Genomic DNA, 8441 nt, shown 5'->3' with positions numbered 1-8441 from the left:
AAAAAAAAAAAAAAAAAAAAAAAAAATTATAGATCAAGCAGTCATACATACCTGTGATTTCGGTGGTTAGAAAGCTGTGACAGGTGCCAAGTGGTGGTGGAACACACCCTTAAATCCCAGCAGAGGCAGTTAGATCTTTGAGTTTGAGGCCAGCCTGATCTACAGAGTGAGTTCCAGGACAGCTAGGGCTATACAGAGAAACCGTCTTGAAAACAAAGCTAAGAGAAAAAAGAAAAAAAAGAAAGAAAGAAAGAAAGAGAGAGAGAGAGAGAGAAAGAAAGAAAGAAAGAAAGAAAGCTAAGGTAGGAAGCTAGGATGACCCTAGGCCTCTTACAGAGGACTCAGGTTTGATTCCCAGCAAGCACATAGTGGTTAACAACCATCTGTAATCCTAAAATTCCTGTCCCAGGAGGCATCTTCTGACCTCTGCATATACAAGCACGTACATGATGCACACACTTTACACACCAGCAAAACATCTGTATACGTAAAATAAAAATATTTAAAAGAGAAAGGATGAGGAGAAAGGAGAATGGAGTTTCAGGCCAGCCTCAAAAAAAATTTTTTGGCGGGCAATGGTGGCGCACGCCTTTAATTCCAGCACTCCGGAGGCAGAGGCAGGCGGTTCTCTGAGTTTGAGGCCAGCCTGGTCTACAAAGTGAGTTCCAGGACAGCCAGGGCTACACAGAGAAACCCTGTCTCGAAAAACAAACAAAACAAACAAAAAAAATTTTTTTTTCAAAATAAATAGCTAGGCATGGGTAAAGGAATGCCTGTAAGTTTCAAAACATGGGAAGCAAATGAAGGAAAGTTAGAAGTTCAAAATCACTCTGAACTATAAGTGAATTTGAGGCCACCTTAGTTTACATGGGACTCTATATCAAAAAAGAAAAGTAATCCATTTTAAAATCTACTGCAGAGTGTAGGGGGAGAGCACTGCACGAGTATACACAAGCCCTGGTCTCAATCCTCAAGCATCACAAAAGTGAAAAAACAAAACAAAACAAAAAATGCAGAACATTTCCATGTTGTCAGTAACAGAGGAAATCCCCAGTGCCTATGTGTCCCAGGCTGGCCTAGAATTCAGAGATCTACTTGCCTCAATCTCCTGGGATTAAAGACTCTGTCTTCCAGCCTCAAGATCTGGACCACAGATGTGCCCTCCATTTCTGGAATGTAGATCATTCCAGATATAGTCAAGCTGACAACCATGAAGAGCCATGACATCCACGGAAATGGCAAAAACCAAAGATATATCATGAGAAGTTCTTTGGTGCATTTGCTTTCTCTCTACAAAGTCACAACAAGCAAAGAACCACAAAACTAGAACTTTACACCACACCTTAAACAAACGATTTATGTACAAGATGGTCGAACAAAAGTATAAATATTGATAGCTTAAGTTTCTATCAATATCCAATAATTAAACAAAAACCTTACATTCCTATCAATATACAAGTTAAACAAAAAAAAGCCCTTAAATTTCTACAATATACAATAATTAAGCAAAACAACTATAAATTTTTACCAGTCCCTGACCATGATCAATAACAATCTTCCACCCTATATGATAACAACCATAACACATCAAGTGACCAAACCTACCCACCCCAACTTAAGCGATCAGGACAACGGTCTCTTATAGTCTTACAACACAGGTGAATTCCATGAGCTGGTAAACTCTTCTATATGTTGAGCCTCCAGCTCCTCTTGTACCAGCTGTTCAAATGCCTGCAATTTTTCTTTTATTATTGGCCACTGCTCTTGTCCTACAGGTCTGTATAATAACCATTTTAGGGGCAAGGCTGGGTTGGTATGTCAGTAGTGCCCTCCCCTTTTTTTAAAGATTTACTTATTATTGTAAGTAAGTACACTGTAGCTGTCTTCAGACACACCAGAAGAGGGCGTCATATCTCATTACAGATGGTTATGAGCCACCATGTGGTTGCTGGGATTTGAACTCAGGACCTTTGGAAGAGCAGTCAGTGCTCTTAACCCCTGAGCCATCTCTCCAGCCCCAGCAGTGCCCCCTTTTAAAATGTGGAAATTCAATCCCTGTGATGTCCTGTTTTGGACCCTAGACACATGTAGTGGTTTGAATATGCTTGGCCCAGGGAGTGGCACTATTAGAAGGTGTGGCCTTGTTAGAGAAGTGTGTCAGTGTGGGAGTGGGCTTTGAGACCCTCCTCCTCGCTGCCTAGGAGACAATCTCCTCCTGTTTGACTTCAGAACAAGATGTAGCTCCTTTAGTACTGTACCTTGGTGATAATGGACTGAACCTCTGAAACTGTAAGCCAGCCCCAATTAAATGTTGTCCTTTATAAGACGTCTTGGCCATGGGGTCTCTTCACAACAATGGAAACCCTAACTAAGACAGAAGTTGGCACCATAAACTGGGGTATTGCTGTGATAGGCCTGATCACGATTTTGTTTGGAGGAATGTGGATTTGGGGATTTTGTATTTGGGAAGCAGGAAAATCCTTTATGTGGTGATTAATGGGCCATCTTAGTAGGAATATGGAAGATAGTACTGCTAGGGATGATTTAAATTGTACAGACCTGGCCTAAGAGGTTTCAGTGGAGACAAGTGTTATAGTATGTAGCTGAGAGTTTTTTGTGATATTTTGGTGAAAAATATGACTGCTTTTTGCCATTGTCCAAAGAGTTTGCCTGAAAAAAAAAATTTAAAAAAATTAAAAAAAGAAAAGAGTTTGCCTGAGGCTAAGGTGAAGAGATTTAGATTAATTGCTTTGACAAAGGAAGTCTCAAAACAGCGTGATATAAATTTTATTGTATGTTAGAGATGGGGAGAAGGAATGGGATGAGGAACTGTTGGAGACTGGGAGAAGAATAACTAAATAATAACAATAACAATAATAATAATAATTAATTTTGTTGTGTGGTTACTAGAGTTCACTCTTATGAAGAACATTTTAAAAAAGCAAGCTGAGAAAGGGAAAATACAAAATAATATGTGTGGCTATTCCTAGTTGTCAAACTCAACTACATCTGGAATGAACTATAATCCAGAAATGAAGGGCACACCTGTGATCCAGATCTTGAGACTGGAAGACACAGGCTTCTGACCAGAATCTTGACCTGAGATCTTGAGACATAATGGCCATGAGAAGGTAGTACATGCCTTTAATCCCAGGAGACTGAGGTAAGCAGAGCTCTAAATTCAAGGGCAGCCTGGGATAAAGCAAGTTCCAGAACCAGGCGTGGTGGTGCATGCCTTTAATCTGAGCCACACCTTCTGCTACTGGAGGCCTACAGAAGGAAGAAAGAAGGAAGGCTCACTCTTCTTGCCTGCTTGTACTTACTTGCTAGCACATCTCCTGGAATCTACTTTTTCAGGATTCCAGCTTTATACAGAAGACCAGGTGAAGCAACTAGCCTCATGGGACTGAACAACTACCAGATTTTTAGACTTCCCACTCATTAGCTTCCCAATCGTTAGCCCATCGTTGGGTTAGTTGGACTACAGACTATAAATCATTACAATAAATTCCATTAATATACAAACATTCTATAAGTTCTGTGACTCTAGAGAATCCTAACTAATACAGAACTTGGGACCAGGACTGGTTCTAGAGGAGCAAGAAGTATAAGGATGAATCCTTTTAAGTATCTGGAATTGACTTAATAATTTGCCAGCACCTTCAACTACTGAAACCTCTCCAAACGCTCTTTCCTGGAAGCTCAGAGAATATGGAAAGCCCATAGTGAAAAACATATTTCAAACTTAAAGAAGCAAATGTCTTTGATCATCTTGATCCATTAATTGTGACTGGCAATAAATTAGCTGACCTGGTATACAAAATGTTCTACAGTTTGGGAGAAAATAAGGAAAAATGGGTTTGCTGGCTTGCTGCTCTTAGCATCTCTGGGCAAATTGCTAAAGAACAGGAATAAGCTGTATGCTAAAACTGAATGGTTCTAGATGCAAATAAGCAATCTAAAGTTTTCTTCTAATTGTACCCTTGAAGAGAATCTTCTCTCCAGCAGCCATAGACCTCGAGATGCAGAAAATCAAACTGAAGCACTCATCATAAGGTTAACAGAATTACAGTGATAATTCAAGTCTCAGCCTCCGAGGGTGTCAGCAGTTAAAGTAAGGGCATTGATTGTCAAAGAATGGGATCCTATAACTTGGGACGGGGATTGTGGGAGGGCCCTATTGAAGCTGTGACCTTTGAATCTTTCAATTCTCAAAGGTTTACCTCACTTGAGGAAGTAGGATCCTCAGATCCACCCCTTGAAATGACGCCTTTTTCAAATGAAGAAATTAATCTTTCAGAGCCTGATAAACCAACAGTGACCTTCGCTGAAGAAAATGCCAGGCAAAGCAATACTGATGTTGCTCAAGGCCCATCAATACTTTCTTCTAGACCTATAACCAGACTCATAAAACTAGATCAGGCTGAGGTTATTGCTATGGGCCCTCTCAGTGGAGATTGTAGGTTTAATATGGATTAATGCCATTTAATTATATTTAATATAGTTAAAAGAGATGTCCAAGTTTCTTTGAATGGTCGGCTGAAGCATTTATCAAAAGATGGCCTACTGAAAAGGAACTGGAGATGTCTGATATCCTTTGGCTTAGTGCTGATGAAGGAATGTAAGGCTCAGAGAAATTGCAATGCTAGAATGGATGTGTTGTGTGAAAGCTAAACCTCCACAATGGGAAGGCCTAGAGGACATGCCCTTCACAAATCCTATAAGACACAAAATGGTGAGAGGGGCACTGGCACATTTAAAGGGTTTTGTTCTTGCCCTTTTCCTTGTGCCAGACACTAGGGTTGGAGATGCTGCTGATCAACTGGATGAATGAAATGCAATGGGTTCAATTGGGCCCCGAGGTAGCAAGGGCCAGGTGGCAGCATTGAGTTGCCAGAGACAAGGTGGTCCTTGTTATTATAATGGGCAGTGTAGACAAAATAATGTTCATAATGACCTAGCCTATAATGGTCAGCTCAGGCGAGGTGAATTTTATAATGACATGACTCCTATAAACTTTTGGTACTGGCTAATCAATCATGGTGTTTCTAGGCATGAAATAGATAAGAAGCCTGCCTCATTTCTTTTTGATCTGTATAAGCAGAAACATTATCAAATAAATGAAAGAAAGGCTACAGTGGATTGTGGCAAAAGGCAGTCTTGGCCAGTGAATCAATTTCCAGACTCAAGCCAATTTGCAGACCCAAAACCCTTTGAAGAGCTGACCATGTTCCCCTATGGATCTTGATAAGATACCTAAAGGTTTTGCTTTTAGCTTTTCTCCAGTTCTTATCCAGAGGGACTTATGGCCTTTTACAAGGGTAACTTTACAGTAGGGGAAAAGAAATAATCAGACTTTCTGGGATCTATTGGATACTGGTTCTGAATTGATGCTGATCCCAGGAGAGCCCAAGAAACATTGTAGCCCTCCAGTTAAAGTAGGGGCTTATGGAGGACAGGTGATTAATGGAGTTTTGACTGATGTCTGACTCACAATAGGTCCAGTAGGTCCTTGGACACATCCTGAGTTCATTTTCCTAGTTCAAGAATGTATAATTGGGATAGATAGAAGTTGGCAGGATTCTATCACTGGTTCCCTGACCTGTGGCGTGAGGCTATTATGGTTGGGAAGGCTAAATGGAAGCCTTTAAAGTTGCCTCTGCCAAATAAAATAGTGAATAAAAAACAGTATTATATTCCTAGAGGAATTGCAGAAATTCCTGCCACCATCAAGGACTTGAAAGATGCAGGGGTGGTGGTTCCCACCACATCTCCCTTTAACTCTCCTATCTGGCCAGTGCAGAAGACAGATGGATCATGGAGAATGACAATTGACTATCAAAAACTAAATCAGGTAGTAACTCTGATTCAGCTGTTGTACCAGATGTAGTTTCATTACTTGAGCAAATAGACACATCTCCTGGTACATGGTATGCAGCTATTGATCTAGCAAATACCTTCTTCTTAGTGCCTATCCATAAGGACCACCAGAAGCAATTTATTCTCAGTTGGCAAGGCCAGCAGTATACCTTTACAGTTTTGCCTCAAGGATATATTAACTCTCCTGCCCTGTGTCATAACTTAGAAGGGATCTTGATTGTCTCTTCACAAAATATTCATTGGTGCACCATATCCTCGATGGCATTATGCTGATTGAACCAAGCGAGTGAGCAGGAGGTAGCAAATGCTTTGGACTCATTGATAACAGAGGATGGGAAATAAATTCAACCAAAATTCAAGGACCGTCTACCTCAGTGAAGTTCTTAGGAGTCCAGTGGTGTGGGGTATGCAGAAATATTCCTTCCAAGGTGAAAGATAAATTATTGCACCTTGCCCCTCCCACCACCAAGAAAGAAGCATAACATTTAGTGGGTCTATTTGGATTCTGCCAACAGGGTGGATCAGATATTAAATACCTAGCAGAGAAGACTGTCTGGGAAAGGACACATTGAATAAACCCTCAAGGCTTCTAGATACCTCATTAGCATGGAGAACTCCGTTCTGGGCTACATGACCACAGGTCATCTTTCCTTATGTAGGAAGTGTGGCACGTGTTCCAGGCCAGGTATCTAGTAGGGAACAGGGAGCCACCTACTGTCTCAGGTGGGTGCCTGGATGCCGGGGACTCTGAACCTGCTCAACTGTACCAAGTTTTCTGGCAAGGTCCACTGTCCCACACCCCATGGTACTTGAGGTGGCAGTGGCAGATAGAAATGCTGCTTGGAGCCTTTACAGGCCACTATAGGTGAATCACAGAAAAGACCTTTGGGATTTTGGAGCAAAGCTCTATCATCATTTGCAGACAACAATTCTCCCTTTGATAAATAGCTTTTGGCCTGCTATTGGGCCTTAAGTGGAAACTGAACGATGTCATCAGATCGAATTTGGTCTTGTAAGTCAGCATAACATCCTTCCCCCAAGCAGCTGATTTTCAGTAACACTTTTTCCCCCTTGCTAAATTACGTTGTTCTATTTTTGTGGTTTCATGCCTCCACCACAACCACCATTGTAACTGTTGACCAGCTTCTGGAATAACTGACTCCAATCCCTTCCAATCTTGGGGAATAACTCTATGCTGCATAGTCCCATTATTTAACATTTCTTTAAAAAATGGAGAATGCAAGCCATACAATGCAATAGCCTCTTTAAAATGCTTTAAATCTAGCATTTATATTAGATGCCACGTCAGCTAATTAGAGGCATGACCACCATCGTTAGCAGGTGTATGCTGCACAAAGGCTGGAAAGGCTGAAGGCACCTCTGTAGCCCCAAGCAAATCCTGTAGTGGTGTGCTTGGTTGCACATTGTTCCAGTATCCCTGGGCCACCTCCTGCTCTTCTCCAACCCTGACCTGACAGTGAACATCTGTGGAGTGGAGCAGGGCAGGGCGGCAGTTCACCATCCAGCCTGGTTTGCTTCCCTCCTTCATCATGCAGTAAATTCCTGGTCTCAGATGCCAAGCCTGAACCCTATTGTTCTCCCACTGGCTCTTTTTGCTTCCCAAGCACTTCAGTCTCTATCTTCAAACTCTCTATGTGCACAGTCAACTCTGCAGTCCTTTCTAACACAAGATAATTGAGTGAACCGTCTGAGTTTTCAACTTCCACTCCATTCTTTTTCAAAATGGTATACATGAAGACTACATAGAAAAACCAGACATTCCCCCTCCAGGTACAAAGTAGGAAACCACCCAGAGGCAGTGGCTATTTTACCAACTTCCTTAAACAACATTGCTAACCCCTCACAATTTGCCTTTTCCTCTACTACATTAGAAGCAGAGTTACCCATTATGCCCAAGCCACATTAGGCACCACCTATAGGCTTAGATGTTTTTCAAAACCTACTTTTAATAAGGGTTCTTTAATGCTTCAACCTCCCTTCTAACCCACCACCAACCAGAGGTAGTGCAAAAGAAAAGTTAATAGGGAAAAAGGGGCATGCAGACCTGTTTAGAAATAGTTCTTTGGGGTGGTTCCAATCTTCTTTGTCAGTGTCTCAGCAGTGCAGTCCACTGGATGAACACCACACATGAGCAGCAGCAGCAGTGCAGTCCACTTACACACCACCACACATGAGCAGCAGCAGCAGTACAGTCCACTGGATGAACACCACACATGAGCAGCAGCAGCAGTGCAGTCCACTGGATGAACACCACACTTGAGCAGCAGCAGCAGTGCAGTCCACTTATACACCACCACACATGAGCAGCAGCAGTGCAGTCCACTGGATGACCACCACACATGAGCAGCAGCAGCAGTGCAGTCCACTGGATGAACACCACACATGAGCAGCAGCAGCAGTGCAGTCCACTGGATGAACACCACACATGAATCAGTAGTGGTAGCTCAAACCTCAAGGCTTCACTGAGTCAGCACAAGCTACAATGGTTCCTCCAAACCAGGCAGCCCGCTATGTCCTCCACATGACCCTGGCTCTTGCAA

This window comes from Mastomys coucha, unplaced genomic scaffold (genome assembly GCF_008632895.1).
Source record: "Mastomys coucha isolate ucsf_1 unplaced genomic scaffold, UCSF_Mcou_1 pScaffold15, whole genome shotgun sequence".
NCBI lineage: Eukaryota > Metazoa > Chordata > Mammalia > Rodentia > Muridae > Mastomys > Mastomys coucha.
The sequence above is the reverse complement of the archived record's forward strand: the minus strand, read 5'-3'. Positions refer to the sequence as shown.